At 36.5% G+C, this 21,550-nt stretch overlaps 1 pseudogene; it reads right to left on the reverse strand.

The window, feature by feature from the left end:
• Positions 1-1,185: 1,185 nt before the first annotated feature.
• Positions 1,186-21,550, reverse strand: part of LOC105724158 (NEDD8-conjugating enzyme UBE2F-like) — a 103,598-nt pseudogene continuing 83,233 nt past the window's right edge.

Consider the following 21,550-nt stretch of genomic DNA (forward strand, 5'->3'; position numbering starts at 1 on the left):
AGGAGAGGAGAAGAGAAGAGAAGAGAGAGAAGAGAAGAGAGATGAGAAGAGAAAGAAGAGAAGAGAAGAGAAAGAAGAGAAGAGAAGAGAAAGAAGAGAAGAGAAGAGAAGAGAAGAGAAGAGAAGAGGAGAGAAGAGGAGAGAAGAGGAGAAATGAATGGTGCCATTGCAGCCAAATGAAACAGAAAAGGAAAGGAGAAAAGACATGATCAAATGTTCTTTTGGTTTTTTTTTCCCTTCAGTTCATTGATAGAAAATAGGCCCAATGAGTAGCAGAATTCTTCTTTATTTATGTGGGAAATTCTTTAAATCTTTATTCATCCTTAAGGAGGAGTAAGGGTGACAGGAGAAATAGTAGTTTTAATGCAACTCAATTTGTGATGAAGGTGGGACACTTTATTATTTATTAATTCATCTACATAAATAAATATTGATGGCACTCAGGAAATATTGCTGAGTGAAGTTATGGATGGATAAATTAATAAATAATGAATGATTGGATAAGTGATGTCAACATGTTGCACTACCAATTCTTCAAAAAATTCTCTCTACATTAATATGTATACATACTATACAGATATATATATATATACATAAATACACATACATATATACACCCACTTGTATATGTATGTATGCATAGAGATTTACATATGGTCTCTCTTAAAATAAATATAATTTTAAATTTACTTATGGTAAAATCACAGACCAGTTATAAGTTGGAGCAGTATTTGCTATGGAGCTGCACAACAGAAATTTTGGGGGTTATGGAATTGTTCTGTATTTTGTTCTGTTTGTGTTTTACTTATGGTAAAATCACTGATGTTTGGTTTATGATTCTGTAAATTCAAATGTATTTATACATTTGTGTCACCATCACGACAAACAGAACAAAATACAGAACAATTCCATAACCCCCAAAATTTCTGTCATGCAGCTCCACAGAATGGAAAAGGAGACCATTGTAGTATAATGAAATACAACCTATCAGCAAAAGGAGCAAACTGTCCATAAACACAACACTTGAATCAATCTCAAATGCATTACACTAAGTGAAAGAAACCTGTTTTAAAATATTATCTGATTCCAATGACATTACATTTGGGAAACAATAAAATTACAGAGATGGAGAATAAATCCAAAAGGAGCGTGAGGACCAGAGAGAAGGGGGCGACCTGTTGCTGTTCACGTTGGAGACAAACTGTAACACAGTCCCTGGACCTGCAATCTTCCCCTTTTATCATCGTGTAACGATGTGGACGGCCACTTAAATCCGGAAGTCCTAGTTGTCCTCAAATGATGTTCTGCAGCTTCAGTATTCAGTGGATCATCAAAATTCAAAAGATCGGTAAAGAAAGAATTTAATCCCCAAACGATATCCTTTCATGTTCTTGTGGGAGCCCAACCAGTGCCGTCAATCGAACGTTCTCTCAGCAGACTCTGACATACTTCCCCTGTCTCTGTTATGTTCAGGTGCCACATCCTGGTCAGGCATTTCACTTCGGGAGGCGCCGTGTTGTACGCGTGGGAACTTCAGTTTCAAATGAGAAATTTTCCATCCTGTAACCCCTCATCTGGTTACAGTCAGCCAAAAACAATAAGGCTGGTTAGGATCAAGAAAAGGCGCTAACATGTACAAGGTAAATCAGCTTCAAGTTCTGCAACCTCTTTAACAAGCAACTTGTCTCTCACAGAAACCCTCCGAGTGGAGTCGGACACTGTGGTTGCTGTCAGGACCCTTTCAATAACAGTTTTTGTTTTTGTTTTTCATATTTTGCTGACCAGGACAATGCTTCTATAAATATCTGTGCAAATTATTGTTTGAATACAAATGGACATTTCTCTAGGGTAAACACCCAGAAGTGGGTTGCTGAGTCCTGTGGTCAGTGTATGCTTTTCAATAAGACAATACCAGACTGTTTTCCAGAGTGACTGAACCATTTTACATTCTCACCATCAATTGATAAGAGTTCCAATTGCTCTATATCCTTGACAGCACTTGGTAGTGTCATATTGTAATTTTTTAAATTTATTTTAACAGCTCTAATAGGTGCATATTTCTATGTCCTTCTGGTTTTAATTTGCATTTTCTTAATGGTTCATTAATGTTGAACATCTTTTTATGCACATATTTGCTACCAATATATTATTTGTAGTGCATGCCTGTTCACATATTTTGCCTGTTAAAGTTGGGAGGTTACTTGTTTCCTTGTTTGTTTTCTCATATGTTTTCTCTTTATGTTTCCTGAATATAAGTGTTAGGTATGTGATTTGAAAATTTTTTTGTTTGTGGCTTATCTGTTCATGTTTCAACAGAGTTTCACCAAACAAATTCTAAAGTTTTATGAAGTTCAGCTAACTTTCATTAATCATAATTTTGGTTTCTTTTTCTTTAAAATTAGTTAATTAAATTTTTTTATTTATACTTTATGTTCTGAGGTACATGTGCAGATCGTGCAGGTTTGTTACATAGGTATACATGTGCCATGGTGGTGGTTTATTACATCCATAGCCCCGCCATCTACATTAGGTATTTCTCCTAATGCTATCCTTCCCCAATCCCACCACCCCCTGCTATTCCTCCCCTAGCCCACACCCACCATGCCCTGGTGTGTGATGTTACCCTCCCTGTGTTCATGAGTTCTCATTGTTCAACACCCACTTACGAGTGAGAACATGCAGTGTTTGGTTTTCTGTTCTTATGTCAGTTTGATGAGAATGATGGTTTCCAGCTTCATCTATGTCCCACAAAGGACATGAACTCATCCTTTTTTATGGCTGCATAGTATTCCATGGTGTATATGTGCCACATTTTCTTTATGCAGTCTATCATTGATGGGTATTTGGGCTGGTTCCAGGTCTTTGCTATTGTAAACAGTGCCACAACAAACATACATGTGCATGTGTCTTTATAGTAGACTGATTTAAAATCTTTTGAGCATATACCCAGTAATGGGATTGCTGGGTCAAATGGTATTTCTATTTCTAGGTCCTTGAGGAATCGCCACACTGTCTTCCACAATAGTTGAACTAATTTACACTCCCACCAACAGTGTAAAAGTATTCCTATTTCTCCACATCCTCTCCAGCATCTGTTGTCTCCAGATTTTTTAATGATCGCCATTCTAACTGGCATGAGATGGTACCTCAATGTGGTTTTGATTTGCATTTCTCTAATGACTAGTGATAATGAGCATTTTTTCATATGTTTGTTGGCCTCAAAAATGTCTTCTTTTGAAAAGTGTCTGTTTTGGTTCCTTTAATAACATTTTGTCTAATTCAGGGTCCCCCAATTTTTTTTTTAATGTTTTCATCTCAAAATTTATCTGGTCATTTGGTGGGGGGGGGCGGTGATTTTTCTACCCTGTGTGCCAGCTCTTATCTACTTACTGCTGAGTCCTCTGATAAATGTTTTACTTTTTTTCCCCAGTATTCTTGGTAGTAACCAGTGAGCAAGATGAGCTACATGGGTATATTCCGTCTTAACTGGAGCAGGAAATTTTCTGCAACAACAGTTTTTAAAAATCTCAGAATCTAATGGGCCATTATTAATGACATGAGAGACATATATTTAAGAGAGGTGAGAAGAACACATTATTTTCAACCTTTTGAAAAAGAATATCCTATATTCTTAATTAGAACTCCCTCGTTTGATTACTGGAAAGTCATTTACTTAAAGGTGGCATGTAAAGCCACCTTGCTAGTGAAGGATATAAAATGAAATGAGAAGAGGAGAGAGAGAAGGAAAGAAAGAGATAGGGACAGAGAAGGAGATACTATTCTATGTATGAATTTCCAGGAGTTAGTCAAAGATATTTCTCATCCATTTTTTTCTATAAGTAACAAATTTTTTTGGTATAACATATTTTATGTTCAAGAAACTTTATATGCAGGTGTATGTGTATCTCAATTTTTTTGAACTGTAGGAAATGCAAATGTTGGATAATTGATCTAGGTTTGTAACGAAGAAAGACTAAGATGTAAACACAGTATAATAACCAAATACTTGGAGAAATAAATTATAAGTATATGGCCAGATTGAAAGTTATGTTCCAAAGTTTTCATAAGCCACTGTTGATTCAGAAGATGATGGATAACATGAGATAAAGGTTAGAAAGCATTGTCACAGGGAAGCCAGTGGAAAATAGTTCTGGTGTCAGTCTAGTCAGGGAAAAAGTTATTGTCATGTTAAAGAAACACAAATGCCTTTAAAAGCAAAGAGTCCCAGAATCCAATACTTAGGATCTGTTAGAGGGCTGCTGGTCAGAGAGAAGGTAGGCAACTGAACTGTATATGCAAGGACTGAGCCTAGGGAATGAGAGACCATTAAACTGATTAGAGCAGTAGGATGTTTTCATTTCCATTCTATGTCGAATACTTTGACAAAAGTGTGAAGATAAACCCAGCTGCAGTGTCATTACTGGAAAGAGAATAAGCAGTGAAGATTGATGGAAATAACTTTACACAAGGGAAATAGCTTCACAGAAGTGGAAGAGTGGAAGAACCATTTTCTAAAGCTATTTTTATGATTATGAAAGTTCAGCAGAATTTTCATAGATGTTTAGGTATCCTTAGAATGGATAGGGCATAGTGCTTTATTGGAGGCAGACGACTGGGGTGGTTACAAGGTGGAGGAGTTAAGGATGCATCCTGGAGGGGGAGGTTGCATCGAGCTGATATCTCGGCACTGAACTCCAGCCTGGACAACAGAGATAGACTCCATCTCAAACAAACAAACAAATAAACAAAGATGAATATCAGATTTTTAGTGTGAAACTAGATATTGGGACATGGGAGGTAGTCAACATTTTACCAACAGAAAGAGCAGACAGTAAGAAAGCCAAAAGCATATATTAAAAAAAAAAAAGAGAGAATGTTAGGGTAATAAAAGGGAAACATTGCGATTCTTTGAATGGATATTTTAATATCTGTAAGTCACAAAATTTGTGATGTCTAAAAAGTAGTTGGAATTGCAGGACTAGAATTTCCACCTTGGGATCTGGCAGATGGGCTCCAGAACCAGGAATCTACAGTTAGAGAAGGATCATATTTTAGAACTGTGGGTTAGAGGAGCTGCTTTGAGAGCAGGGAAATTGTTACTCCCAAACTGTGGTAACAGCATATTTTTCTATTTTACCTGATTTCTTGAGGTGCAAGAGTTGGATACCACTTGGATTGCTTCATTTGTAAGTGCTAGAAAGAGGTAAAGAGAGTTGGGTGCTATGAATCTCATTAGGGGTATTATTGATTATAAAAAATTATCTAATTTTGTTCATACCATACAGACCATATATCTCTTTTAAAAAACAGAAACACTCTAAAGCAATTGAAATTATTTCCAGTGGACTATTGTTAATTCATTTTATATCTACAGCTAATGGTACAAGTTAGAATAATTTTGGTAATGTTTCTTATGGAAAAAAGTGTCCAAAAATTTCAATGACACACTTCAATATATATATTGGACATGATATGTATAATGAGAAAAAAAAACCTTTTGTTTTCAGTCTTTTATCTGATTTTTATACTTGTAACAACTTTAATTAAAATTTATATCATTTTCATACAAAACCTTGGATTTGAACTCTTGTCTGGGCAAATTAAATATACTATTAAACTTTGAGTCATGAAAGCACACCGAATCATTTCTTCCCAAATGATGCAGATGCTCAATTAATCTTTAATTCAATATTATATGCAAACTGGGCCCATTTCAAATCTAATATATGTGTTAAGAGAAAAGTAAATGTTCACTACTAAATCAGAATACTTCTCTATTTTGGAAACAAAGTTCGATAGAGAACAGAAAATTGTCTACAAATGAGCCTATTCTTGAAAAACTTCTAGTGAAATGATGTAAGATAAGCTTTATTTAATATTTGAGCTGAATCTAGTGCATGAACATCAAACCATTTATTGCTGATTGAGGATTTTCTAAAAAAAAATAATGTCTAGCAGGAAGCAATGTGACAATTTTCACTATAAGCTTACGGAAATAATTAATACTTTAAGGCATAGAATTGTTTTATTATCTCTGAAGCCTCATGACTTTAGATTCCTTGGTTTGAAGCAATGAAAGAAATATAGAAAGGATTAATACTATCAGCTCGCGCTTGAGGAGTTCCATGATGACCAACTATTTATGTAGTGATTACCTTTTAGTCTGAAAATTGATTACCTTTTAGTCTGAAAAGGGAAGTAACTATACTATCTAGTATTTTATATATTTTGATTCACTTTTTGATTATTTATCTTTATATATTTTGATTATTTTTTTAAAGAAAATACTGTTATATATATTACATAGATAACAATAATAATCTAAATGTATTAACTGTTGGCATAACACTGTTTAAGGGGATACACATTAAGAACTACTAGGAAATTACAGAATAATGAACTAAAAGTACACACACACACACACACACACACACACAACTCCTGGGAAAATTCTAAAGTAGAGGGAAAATTACACTTTAGAATTCAAGAGGCATGGATTAAAATGACAAATATGCTGTTAAGTTTGGACAATGCATTCCCTCTTTGGGCTTAGTTTCCTCATTTTAAAAAGAAACATGACAGTCCCCATCATATGATCTTGATGTGAAGAACAAATAAAATAAAAAGTATTTACCAGCATGCCTGGCACATAGACGACATCAATACATAGTCCTAGTTTGTGCTACCATTATCGTGTTGTTTTGATTGTTGTTATCAGAAGACTTGTGTTGATGTTAGTAATCTTTGTTGAGTTTGTTGAGTAATCAATGTGAGAACTGAACAGATGTGGCTGTATGGGTCCTAATTGGTTGAATCCAGCAAACGGCATGTCTTTGTCATCCCAGCTGGTATGGTGTCATGTCACAGACTTGCACTTTAACCAGGTCATGGTGGGGGCAGTGATCAGGGGATCAGTAAGAAGGTTCTTGAATGTTGCCACCTGAAATGGGACAAGATCAATAAATCAAGTGGGCAGTGTGTCTCTCTTTAGCTCTCTCTATCCTTCTTCACAACCAAAAGAGAAATAAGAGTTACAATAAAGTGTCTTGCAGATGGCTGTGCTGATGACTGACATCTTAAAAATATCATTCTTGATGTCAACTTGATAGAGATTCATAAGATGTGTTGGGAAAGAAGAAATGAGTTTTTGAAGCATGAAACACACTTCTATGACCATGACACTTTGCTTAGATGAATGGAAGTAGGAACGGTGGTTAATAATTAATTTGTTCCTTGTGAATTTCAGAATGAATTCTGACTAACTTAAGTATGAAACAGAACAGAGCTAGCGTATTGCACTAGGCAGAAAAAAAAAAGGAAAAAGTGAAGAAAACAATATGATACTATAGAGGATATGTATCACAATCTCATGCCTGAAACTTCCTCAGATTTGGGCTATTTTTGACTGGGTAAGAGGTAGGGAATAAAAAGAGAGGTGTCATATCATTGCTTTGAGTGAGCCGGTTTCTGAAGCTGCCTGAAGCAATTTATGACCTAATGCTGTGCCACACCTCCATCTGTACTTCTCATCCCTCTTATTCATCCAATTAGAGATGGAAATTTACCGTAATACAACAGCAGTGAGAAAAAGCTAAGTGGACAGGTGGCTACATATTCTGTTTGATGATGCCAAAGTGATTGGAAGAAGGGCAGAGAAAGACGGCATGGAAGCAGAGCACAGAGAAATTCTTATTACTGGGGAACACTCAGCACATAACAGCTCCATCCAAACCTCTGCACTAAGGGGCAATCAAACTCTAGCAGGGCTTCTAGAAACATAAAGCCTTGTTCCTAGGATGACCATAGATCCCCATTAAAATGCTTGAGAAAACTCAGTGCTGCCAGGAGAATGTACTGTTTGTTCTAGCCAACACCTTCCCTTTCTTGGAGCATTTACTTAAAAAGGGCATGCAACTGTGAACCCATCCTCTTCCCCTTTGAGAAAAAATACATAACTTTTACAATTCAGGAATGTCTTTCTCAAGGACCTGAAAGCCATTTCTTTGAAAGGTAATTATCTGGAAGGAGAGAGCCTTTTTCAGTTCCTGTGGATGGATGAAATCCTAACTTTGATAATTGCCAGCCAGCAGACCCAACTGATCTAATCACATTAGCACTGACCTATCTTTTCTAAGTTTTTCACTTGACCCCACTTGCCTCCCCTCAATAGCTCCCCATCCTCCCTCTAAAATGCCCAGTCACCTCTGTTCAAATTGGAATGAAGTTCTTTCCCTTGTCAATAGTTGCTGAATAAAATTTGTTTTCACTGCTTTATGTCCAGCTCTATTTTTCACAGATAAGCGCATGCTTTTATTTCATTTTATCTTATCTTATGCTGCTTCTATCAAGGGACAAATTTTATACTACTTCTAATTTTCCAGTAGTATATTTGCCTCCACATCTTCAAGGAGTCATTCCAGAATCACATACTATTGTAAGATACGTTCAATATCCTGAGGTCTTAGCCTATGAAAAGGCCTGTCTAACTAATGCCTGAGATTAGTATTCTAATAGTATCTTCCCAGATAATAATGGGGAAAGAAAAAGAAGTATCTAAGCTCCATTTGTTGGCAACATGGCTTGGATCAATCTCTTCTTGCCCAAATGTTTCAAGAAAGAGACTTGAAGATAAGTTCCTGAGACATGAGAGAGAGAAATTGTTACATTGAAAAACAAAACCAAAAAAAGACAGACAAAAAAAAAAAAACCTTCAAAAATACTTGTTTAAAAAATAAAATAACATTTTAGAATTTGTCTTCTAAATGACTATATATAGTAAGCAAATGAATTTATGAACATTTTGGGACAATTTTAAGACAAGTTTGCTGATTTCAGTATATACAATATACTAAAATAAAATATTCTGCAGCCAATAAAATTATGCTTTTCCTTTTTATTGAAATGAAGTTTTTCTCTTGTCACCCAAGTTGGAGTGCAAAGGTGCGATCTCGGCTCACTGCAACCTCTGCCTCCCAGGTTCAATAGATTCTCCTGCCTTACAGGGACCTGCCACCATGCCCAGCTAATTTTTGTATTTTTGGTAGAGACGGGGTTTCACCATGTTGGCCAGGCTGGTCTTGAACTCCTAACCTCAGTTGATCCACCCACCTTGGCCTCACAAAGTGCTGGGATTATAAGTATGAGCCACCGTGCCTGGCCCAAAATTGTGCTATTAAAGGGCATTTAATTCCATAGGAAAACAACATGAAAATTTCAAAACCAGAACATAATTTGTATATATAATATGACTGACTCTACAGTAATAGTATATTAACTCACTTGTATACAAGCACACTCATTAATTATATATGAATGCACATAGACAGTCCAATAGCAGTACAGGCGTTCCAAATTTCAATAGGTTATTTCTTCTGAATAATGAGATTATAGATAATATAGTTTTCCTTTTATACCTTTTGGCATTTGTGTAATTCCAAGTCATCATAGACTATTTTATAATTAGGGGAAAGAAGCACATAAATGTAAACATTATATGCAGTGTCATGAGATACGACGTGCATAAGAAATCCTTAAAGTGGTGAAACACTTGAAAGTAAAGCATAATGCTCAAAAATACAGTGTCTAGTTACAGAATTATATTCCTATAGTGAGCTACTTTAGGATGAGGATGATCTGACTTACCTTTTCTGACCCATCAAACAAGCTTGACAAATATATGATGAATAAATTAGCATCTATGAATTTTCAAGAAAATATATATTTGAATATTTTTTGTTTAATTGGACATGGAGGTTTATTATACATTTCATCAAAATTTAAATAGAAATTGCCTGCTTTTACAGAAAAGATTTTGAAGTCTGGATAAATTTTCAGAGAAATTTAGTGAGAAAGATGGAGTGGATTATTCCAACTTCATATGATGTCCCCATTTTCCTAAAAAGTTTACTTAATAAGCATTTACTGAGAATTTGCTTTGTGCAAAGTTTTAATTGAGAGAATAGTATCAGGCCAAAAAGTACCCTAGACTTTAGAGCTGTCCTTCACAAGAATGCAAATGCTGGGGTCGACCGGGGAATATATCCTTTGGGAAGAGATAGAGTACTAGGAAAGGAAGGTAGGACAAAAGTCAATTCACATCTACCCCAAGTTGTTTCAACATTTCTCTTGTGGACGAACATGCTATGGCAGAGGAAAAAGCATCAACATCATCTCTATATTTTTACAAGCTTAAGGGTGGGCACTGAATTTTGAGAAAAGGATTTGTTCTTTCTAACTTCCAAACTGAATGTAGGTCATGCTTGAAGTCTATGAAATAAGCTATGCGGTCGTGTGCAGTGGCTCACACCTGTAATCCCAGCACTTTGGAAGACCGAGGTGGGCAGTTCACCTGAGGTCGGGAGCTCGAGACCAGGCTGACCAACATGGAGAAAGCCCATCTCTACTAAAAATACAAAATTACCCAGGCATGGTGGCACATGCCTGTAATCCTAGCTATTCAGGAGACTGAGGCAGAGAACTGCTTAAACCAGAGAGACGGAGGTTGCAGTGAGACGAGATCGTGCCATTGCACTTCAGCCTGGACAACAAGCGTGAAACTCCATCTCAAAAGTAAAAATAATAATAATAAAGAAATAAACTACGCACATTCATTCATATAGCTCCCCTGATCAAATCAGAGACAATGACATTGAATTTTCCAATTCCTAAAGCTCCCAATATGAGCAGAAAAGCAAATTACTAAGTGCACTTAGTTTATCTAAACCCAAATTTCCAAAGTTTATGGTGGCAAATGTTAATTCATCTCTGCCTCAGAGAAAGCTCTAACAAAAACACAAACTATGTCAACTGCAAAACGCTTTTCTCAAAGGTCATGTCACAACTAGAGGGCTCTCAAAAGTGTTTTAAAGTATTCTTTGCTGGATAGAGTTAATTTAATCACCTGTAACCTGTCCTCTGGGGATAATTTGAATTTGATAGCTTTCTGCAAAGACATGTTTGCAGAAGAGAAAATTCTAAAGATACTTTATGTAAAAATCTAACACAAACAACGCAAACTTTATAGCCCCTCAATTTATTTTCACATAGTATGAAAAGCACAAGATTTATTGCTTTGTTCTTGTTTGTTTATTTAATAAATATGTCTTGTCTTCTCCAGCAATGCTACCAGGAGCCGAAATGACTCAAGTACAAGAAATATTTCAAAGCTAGGAATAAGAAGAAGCAATAAAGAATTGAGCTTAATTGTCTTCACAAATCTAATCTGACTGTTCTCATAATGCTTTCTTCCCTGGGTGCCTCTGCTTTCGAACTTTGTGTCAAGCAAGCAACAATTAACACAGACTTAAGAGTGCAGGTTATATATTGAAATCGAAACTTTACATTTTTGCAGAGGCTCAGAAAAAAAGATATATATGTTGATGTTATGATTTTCAACAGTAACTAGGTATCATCATCTGGGATGAGACAATTTGAAAGTTGATGCTTTTCTCTTAAGGTTTTGATCATTAGAATCTGAACCAAGATCATGACACCGGGGGGAGAAAAGGAAGTGATTTCTTTACTATTTGACTTTCAGTAATAGCTCAAATGACTTTTTAATTAGCTTTTAAGAAAGGGCCTGGAAGTAGCTGGAGGAAAGTAGATTGAGTAAATTTCCCCCAAGGAACTTAAAAACTAGCATTTACTAAAGTGTATTCTGCAGACTACTACATCCTTGACATGTGATTAATTGAAAAAAATGAGATTCTGTGATCAAGTGTATTTAGAAAAATATGCATTTAAGTTACATTTTATCTTACTGTACATTTGTCATAAATTTTTTTTCCTAGCTACATGGGTATTATCAGTTTCCAAGAGAGGTATAAAATAAACGATTTTCCAAACTTAGGTGGTCCCGCAGTACCTTTTTGCTAACTTTAATGAGAAGAGTCCTTCGATGTCATGCCTAGATAAGAACATTATTTTAGTCCAGGTATCTTACACACATGTGATTGACACGTGATTATTTTCTACTCATGTGATTAATTTTCTTTTTGAAGGGAGCAAGAGTGGGAAATAGGTGAACCAACTTATTTAGGATACCTAATTGTTAGAATTTTAGCACTATATTAAGCCATTTGTCTGATGAAATAAACTTTTTCTGTGTTTCTGTAACACAGGCATTATATTGACTCAGGCATTTTGATAAGAATTCTCCAAAATTGAGATAAGTTCATTCTATCTACATAGTTAAGGAAAATGAGACTCATAAAGTTAAAGTAATTTACATAGCTAATTGTGACAAATCTGGGAATTGGACTTAATTCTGATGTGTCAACCCTCCCTATCACCCAGCACCTATGATGAATATTGTTGGCAACTGCGTGAATGGTACTTAGACCTTGTCTCAGACCAAAGCCAAAATTGATTCCAACAGAGCAAACTGAGCCAGTCAGACCATCATCACTTTGCTATAAAGAGTAATGACTCATCTGCAGACTTCAGAAGACAGTTTAAAAATATGTTTCCAATCCATTGCTTTCACTGCATGATTTAAGATTTTATAAAACATTGAGCTAGAAGGTAGGACAAAGCTTATGCTTGTATACAAGAATCAGACACTCTCAAGATTTTTATTTAGAGTATAGTGATTTGTATGTTTAATTAACTTCCCAGGTAACACTCTTTTAGGTTACCTTGGGCTATGCTTTAAGAAACTCTGATGTGAAGAATATAAAAGATACCCAGTTATTGCTAATCTAGAAAATATAAATGTCTAGCCAAGATCAGTGTGTTAATTATTTCACAGTACAAAAAAATTGTTGAAAACGTGAGTAAAGGAGATGAAAGTCAGAATTTATTAGATCTTCCCACTGTTTTAAAAAGGCTTTGTATCTGACTCTATTTTGAAAACTAGCTTGGATTAGGGGAAATATAATCTACTACCTATTGTTTCTAATTTAATAATTCATTCTTTAAAAACCTTGCCTTTATGCTTATTTTTATATTCATTTTCAATTCACATTTACAAATGTTTAGGTGATTAGTAGATTGGCTCAAAGTGGAGTACAAAAGGAAATCAGATACTGGGTCCTGCATTCCAACATCGTAGACTGCCATTAGATATGGGAAGGTAAATTACATAAGAAAATAAAGAAATTTTGTTTTCTGGAATAGCAGTCGCATTGGTCTGATTACAGGTTTTTCTTCTCATCATTTAAAAAATTGCTCTGCTTCTATCTTCAAGAAGCTGAAGAGGGCTGTACGCTGGACATAAAATGTTGAGGCTTTGCACATTTAAATAACGGGAGATATTCTAAATTGGCCCAGCTCTACACAATCCAGGTTTTTTAGATATTGTAACTATTATATAAGGCAAAATTTGAAATAACAAAATTTTAAAACAGAGTAAGAACAAGGTGGTAAAGAAACACGAGGTGTGGAGGTGTGGGAGGATGTGCAAAGAACAGAGAGAAAAACTAGGAGAAGGTGTCAGGAGATGGAGGAAGAAGGAAGAGAGAAGACAGATCAAGCATGAGATTAAAAGAAATGGGAGCAAGAGGAAAGAACAGGTAAGAGGGAAGAATAAGGAGACCAGATGCCACCTGCGTCTCTAGGTTTCCCGCTACAGGGATCATCCTGGGGATAGAAACACCAGTGAGGACATTCAAGTTGTGCTCTCCTTCTTTCCAAAGCCCATCCAGTGAAATTAACCATAGGAAATAAGATATAAATAGACTGATATCAAGAGAACATTAGATATTCAGATAAACAAAACAAAACAAAATAATATGTTGGCATTCAAAGAAAGACTAAAGAAACAGAAGTGAAAGGGTTGGCTAAATTAAGACCCCACCAGCAGAAAGCAGAAGGCTCCATCCAGGGCTGATACTTAGATCATGTTGCCAGGTGAACAGGTGAACATCAGGTGAGGAGGAGCAGAGGTCCAGTACAAAGATGGCATCCGCACTGAGGGTATTAGCAGTGAGAGGACTAAAAACCAGGAGACAAAGAACCCAGAAGTGTAATTGAAGGGAAAAAGATCACAGGATGGTTATTGCAAAACCATGGAACTTCAGGCATGTAACCCCTTCCTGAAATTTACGATCTATTGGTAAAACATGTGTAGCTAATATTCATATCTGCATTTGTCCATTGTTTAATAAGCATATTTCCACCTGCCACTGAAGTATTGTTCATCTTAGGAAATCTATAAGAACAGGAAAAAGAAAAGGTAAAACCAGTTTATGAATTCCAAAGGTCCAGGTCCAAGTACAAGTACTGAGACTTAGATATAGGTTTCTCAATTGAAAGAATATCAGTTTTTCATTTATCCACTGAACTTATACTGATGTTTCCATTGTTGTGTTATTCTATTGACCCCTTTTTTTCCCCAGCTCTTTTCTATTTATCTGAACAAACAAAGAAATTGTAGCAGAAAGTCTCTGGGGGAAAGTAAAACATTTTTGAATATACCAAGGAGGAGCCCCAGTTGAGGAGTAAAGCAGTCCTTTTCAGCACACATCATGCTGACAGCTCTCTTATTTGGTGTCTTGCAGAGAGACAGATAATATCACAGCATGCCACAGAGACAAAGAACTGAAGGGCCAAAACGGAGGCCTCAGAAAGGAGCTGTGGTACTGATTTTTTTATTAAATCTCATTTCTCTGGAAAGGGAGAATTTGAGTTTCTAAGAGAAAAGATGCCTTTGGTTTATGTCTCCCTGATTTTCAAACTCTAGGAAAAAACTAGGGAATATGATAAGCATTTCAAAGAAAGTCTGTGCAGACATGCAACCTATTAGTAGCAAAGGGATTAGAATCAACTTTTCTTGGTTTCAAGTCTGATACTTTTTAGGTTTTTAAGAACACATTAAAATAATTTGTGGACAAAATTATTTCCATAGGTAGAATAATTATTCTTCTCCCATCACATCTTCCCTTTGGGTAGTTTCTGAGAAGTCCTGTGGGATGGAGAGGTATTTGGCAGAATTTTACAAGAGGAAGTGTAGATCAGGACTAGAGGATTTGCCAAACTAGCACATCTTCCTTCCTTGCCAATCACAACAGAAACAACCACATCTATTTCAGCAGAAACGATTTCAGGTAACCACAGAGGGTTGAGCTGGATCTTTGCTTTTGCTCCTGTCTCTACAGTGGTCCCACAATGAACAACTGTTATAAAACAATGTACTAATTCCACTATCAGTCAGTATTTTAAGACAAGCTAGACACTGCATATCTTTTGTTTATGTCCACGTAGAGTGGCCAGTCCCACTAAGTAACTGGTATGGGTAGCAAAGTAAAATAAAATAAAACAAAAGTTATTGCTTACCTTATTTATCTTGAGATAATGATGACTACAGCCATTTCCTCCTATTTTCTCTAGGATTTATGACTCAGTTATAAAATAAGTACTATTATCCCTCATATATGCACATACACATAGATAAGCCTACCTACCATACCTAGACAAATAGATAAATTGATAGATAGGTATAAACAAATCATCAGAGATTATTTGACACATCTACTTAGGACAGAACTGGAATTGTAATCCAGGTTTCTCTATCTCCTAATCCATTTTTTCTCCCCTCTACCATGATGTTTATCTTCAGAAACATGAAGCATTTAGCTATATCAAAATGGTGATGTAACTTACAATCTGTGCTATACATCTTTTTCTTTTCTTCTCTTTTTTTTTTCTTAAGACAGAGCCTCACTCTGTCGCCGAAATTGGAGTACAGTGTTGTGATCTCCACTCACTGCAACCTCTGCCTTCAGGGTTCAAGGGATTCTCCCACCTCAGCCTCCCATGTAGCTGGGACCACAGATGCACCCCACCACACCCATCTAATTTTTTATTTGTAGTAGAGATGGGGTTTTGCCCTGTTGGCCAGGCTGATCTGGAACCCCTAACCTCGTGTTCCACCTGCCTCAGGCTCCCAAAGTGCTGGGATTACAAGGGTGAGCCACCATGCTCAGCCAATTTTTTCTTAAATAAGAAATGTGACATCATAACTTACCAAATATCCCTCTTGTCTTTACATATTACTGTATCTCCTTCCTTGTGTTTTTTATCTTGTCATATGAATTTATTCCTAATAAAGCCATGGAGACAGGATTATTAAGATTTTTTAAACATTTCACTATACATAAAAATACGTCTAGAAATTCATCTTGATATGCAGATAAAAATAGAAAAAAGATAGAATTCAATATATGAGTCTGTAATTTAGTTAGGTATGGAAGGCTGAATAATAACCCTCTGAAGATATTCACATCCTAATACCTGAACCTGTGAGTTTGTTACATTATATAGAAAAAGAGGCTGCACATACATGATTATAAATTATGGATCTTAAAATGAGATTATCCTGGATTATCCAAATATCCCCAAGTCCTTTAAACAATAAAAGTTCTTATAAAAGGAAAGCAGGATAAGCAGAGTTAGAAAAAAAAGAATTGGAAAAACTGTATATTCTTATCCAAAAGAATGAATTTGAAATAGGGTCCTAAATCATACATAAAAACTATCTCTCGATGAATCAAAAACTTAAATATAACTTCAAAAATCATAAAAATCTTAGAAAAAAACACAGGAGAAAAGTTTATTGTCAATTTTTTTTGGACATGACATCAAAAGAACAGGCAATAAAAACAAAAATAAATAAGCAAGATTACATCGAATGAAAAAGCTCCTGCACAGAAAAGGACAGTCAACTAAATGAAAAAAATATATATGGAATGGGAGAAAATACTGGAAAACCATATACTATTAATAAGGGGTTAATATTCAACATATGGAAGGCTCTCACACAACTAAATAGCGTAAATAAATGACCAATAAGAAAATGGGCAGGGCCAGGCACTATGGCTCATACCTGTAATCCCAGCACTTTGGGAGCAAGAGGCAGGTGGATCACGAGGTCACGAGTTCAAGACCAGCCTGGCCAAGATGGTGAAACTCCATCTCTACTGAAAATACAAAAAATTAGCCAGGTGTGGTGGCATGAACCTGTAATCTCAGCTACTCGGGAGGCTGAGGCAGAGAATTGTTTAAACCTGGGAGGTGGAGGTTGCAGTGAGCTGAGATTGTGCCACTGCACTCCAGCCTGTGCAACAGAGCAAGACTCTGTTTAAAAAAAAAATGGGCAAAGGACCTGAGTAGACACTTTTCCAAAGAAAACATTCAAATGACCAACACTTACATGATAAGATTCTCAATGTTATTGACCTTCAGAGAAAAGCAAATGAAAATCACCATGAGATAACACCTTATACCTACTAGAAAGAATTTTATCAAAAAGACAAGAAATAAATATTTACAAGGTTCTGGAGAAAGGGAACCCTCATACACTGTTGGTGAGAATGTAAATTGGTGCAACTATTATGAGAAACAGTATGGAAGTTCTTCAACAAAATTGAAAAATAGAACTACTAAAGGGTCCAGAAATTCCACTTCTGGGTGTATCATAAAAAAAATGAAATCAATATCTCAAAGAGAAATATGTGCTGCCATATTCATTGCAGCATTAGTTAAAATAGCCAGGCTATGGAATCAAACCAAGTTCTAAAGGAAAAGTGAATGGATGAAGAAAATGTTGTATTATATGCTTATAAAAGAATACTGTCCAACTATAAAATAGAAGAAAATTTTTCCATTTGCAACAGCATAAATGAACCTGGAACACATTATGCTAAGTAAAATAAGATAGATACATAGAGACAAATGCTGTATAATATCAGTTATATGAGGAATCTGAAAACGTAGAATTTATAGACGCAGAGTAGATTGGTGGTTGGCAGAAGTTGGGGAGAGGGTAGGGTAAATGAGGGTATATTGGTCAAAGAGTATAAAGTCTGGCTTATAAGATGAGCAAGCTCTGGAGATCTAATGCACAGCACGGAGGAAGGTGCTAGATATGTTATTTTGACTGCGATAACAATTACACAAGCCATATGTATATCAAATCATCATATTATACACATTGAATATACATAATTTTTATTTCCCATTTATTATTATTTTTTGAGACAGAGTTTCATTTTTGTTGCCAGGTTGGAGTGCAGTGGCACAATCTTAGCTCATTGCAACCTTTGCCTTCTGGGCTAAAGAGATTCTTCCACCCCATTCTCCCGAGTAGCTGGAACTACAGGCACACACCACTGCGCCCAGCTAATTTTTGTATTTTTAGTAGAGATAGGGTTTCGCCAGGTTGCCCAGGCTGGTCTTGAACTCCTGGCCTCAAGTGATCCACCCACCTCATCCTCCCAAAGTGCTGAAATTGCAGGCATGAGACCCAGTGCCTGGCCCAATTAAACACTTAAAAATAAAATAAAATAGTTGGCTGCTTATATCTGTGAGTTCTGAATCCACAGATTCAACCAACTGCAGATCAAAAATAGAATATTTGCAGGATGTGAACTCATAGAAACAGAAGGCTTACTTTTTCCCAGGGCAGATAGCCAGACCTGAGCCTGTGAATTTTGGTAAGATTTTGGCATATGTGGCTGATCCTGGAACCAATTTCCCCAATACCAAGGGGAAGATTGAAGATATGAAAATGAAGAGTCTAGGAGAATGTTTCACGGGAGGGTTGAGAAAGAGATGAGAAGATTTTACACAGCTGTCTCTGAAGATGGAGAGAGGTATTATGAGCCAAGGAATGTAGGTAGCCTCAAGAAGCTGAAAAAGGAGGCAGTCGAAGTAGCTCACGCCTGTAATCTCAGCACTTTGGGAGGCCAAGGCAGGTGGATCACTTGAGGTCAGGAGTTTGAGATCAGCCTGGTCAACATGGTGAAACACCGCCTTTACTAAAAAAATACAAAAATTAGCTGGGTGTGGTGGCCGGTGCCTGTAATTCCCAACTACCCGGGAGACTGAGGCTGGAGAATAGCTTGAACCCTGGAGGTGGAGGTTGCAGTGAGCTGATAGTGCACGCCTGCACAAAGAAGTTGAAAAAGGCTTCTATGTACCCTCCAAAGGAGAGCAGCCTTATAGACCCGATTTACATATCTGACCACCAGAGATGCAAGACAATAAATATGTATGGCTTTAAGCCACTAAGGTTGTGGGAATTTATTACAATAGCAATAGGAAACTAACATGTGAAGTCCTTTGTCACAATTATTAAAATCTCTTCCTCTTGAAATTATCCCTGTGCTTTCAGTGGTTGGGAAACCTGACTTAGAGAGGGCTATGAATTCACTAGGTACACCGGTATGATATCAAATATACTTCAATAAATCCTCATTTTTATTTGACAGGTCAAAAAGTACAAATTTGATGAATTTTGTGATTTCCACGATTGGCAATGACTTCGAGAGAAAACTTTTGTTTTTTGTTTTTGTTTTCTGAGAAGGAGTCTCACTCTATTGCCCAGGTTGGAGTGCAGTGAAGCGATCTTGGCTCACTGAAAACTGCCTCCCGGATTGAAGGAATCATCCTGCCTCAGCCTCCTGAGTAGCTGGGATTACAGTTGTATGCCACCATTCCTGGTTAATTTTTTGTATTTTTTAGTAAAGATGGGATTTCACCATGCTGGTCAGACTGGTCTCCAACTCCAAATTTCAAGTGATCTACCAGTTTCGGCCTCCCAACGTGCTGGGATTACAACCATGAGCCATCATGCCCAGTCAGAGAGAAAACTTTGAATTATTGGTGGGTATAAAGGAAGATGGTACAGTCAGCTTGAGTTGCTATTAAAAATGGGCACAGTGGCTCACACTTGTAATCTCAGCACTTTGGGAGGCTGAGTCAGGCAGATCACCTGAAGTTGGGAGTTCGAGACCACCCTGGCCAACATGGCAAAAACCCATCTCCACAAAAAATACAAACATTAGCCAGACATGATGGCTGGCACCTGTAATCCCAGGTCCTCGAGAGGCTGAGGCAGGAGAATCGCTTGAACCTGGGAGGTGGAGGTTGCAGTCATCTGAGATTGCACCACTGCACTCCGGCCTAGGTGACAAGAGGGAGATTCCCTCTCAAAAAAAAAAAAAAAGACATAAACTGGGTGGCTTAAAAAACAAGTATTGATTTCTCATAGTTATAGAAGCTGGGAAGATCAGGATCAAAGAGTGTCATCCAATTTGGTTCCTGCCAAAGACCTTCTTCCTCGTTGGCAGATGAATGCCTTTTTGCTGTATCTTCACATGGCTGAGAGATCATCCTGCCATGTCTCTTATTATAAGGGCACTAATCCCATCATGATGATTCCACTCTCATGACCTAATTACCTCCCTAAGGCCCCATCTCCAATACCATCACATTGGAAACAATGACACAAAATTTTGTATGGATATAAACATTCAGACTACGACAGAAGACTTCTTTAAGAGAAGGTGACCCCTATTACTCTTGGTTTTCAGATAAGTTGTTGAAAGAAGTAATATGTGTTTATTTTTATAGTAAACAGAGACTTGGATGTCCTTTCTAATTTCTACTTTTTTTCTCCATTTGTTACTTATTATATTTGGCTTAGGTCAATAGCATAGTATCAGATCATTCACAGATCTTTTTTTAGAAATTTGACCCTTCTTTGTGTGAACCAATTTTGCCATCATTGCTTTCCATGTTTGTAGATGCACTTTAGACCCTGTGAAAAGTAATTGCTGGATTCATTTAATGTGTTCTAGATATAATTAATTTTTATGGCATGACTTCTGAATAAATAGTGTTTGAAGTACACTGGTGTAAGTAGAAAAAGGTGTAAATGCCAGGAACTTGTCAGAAGCAGAACTAAGCCTTCTATATATTATTATCCCTGCTGGCACCTATCACATGGTCTACCCCAGAGAGAGACCCAATAAATATCTGCTCATTTCATTGATTCACTGCCTCTCTGCTGACGGTGTAGGGATATATGTTGGATTACCTACTGATTGGTAAACAAATGGCTATAGCCAACACACCTTTGTGTTGGTCATATGCTAATCAGCACTTTCAGCAGGGCTTCCCAATTTTTGTTTACACATCTGCCTACTTCAATAGACTTTAAACATCCTATTTTTATCTGTTTCTCAAGGCTATAGTCTAATTCATGACGCATAGGATGTACTAAGAAGATTAAGTTAGAAGAGGCGCAGGTACTTAGATAACTTAATGAATGAATGAATAATTTGAATGAATGAATGAATGAACAAAAATGAATTAATAGATGAAGGGCAATTTAGCATTATTCAAACATGAGTTATTTTGAACATCTACTTTGACCCACGGACATGTTTGGAATATACTGATGAATGAGCAAACATTGAATTCCTTAAAACATTTATTCTACAACATAATATTTATCAGAATCAGAGGACATACCTTCTGAAAACCGTCTGGAGAGAAGCTATATTCAAAGGTCGATAAAGACTGAGGCTATGACTTGTCCTTGAGGAGACAGGCCTTAAAAGTGCTTCAGCCTCCATCCTTCTCTAGCAGAAAGGCGACACCAAAGCAAAATAAATAAATAATTAAATAAGGAAGCACTTATTAATTAAATTCTTTGAAATTAGTCCTAAAACATGGACAAGTATATTTCAAAATACTGAAAAAAAATCACTTCCATACAGAATGGACTCAATTCTTCCAGTTGTTATGTTTCAGAGTGGAGATAATA

Source organism: Aotus nancymaae, unplaced genomic scaffold (genome assembly GCF_030222135.1).
Source record: "Aotus nancymaae isolate 86718 unplaced genomic scaffold, 86718_ANA_hifiasm-v0.15.2.pri h1tg000030l, whole genome shotgun sequence".
Lineage (NCBI taxonomy): Eukaryota > Metazoa > Chordata > Mammalia > Primates > Aotidae > Aotus > Aotus nancymaae.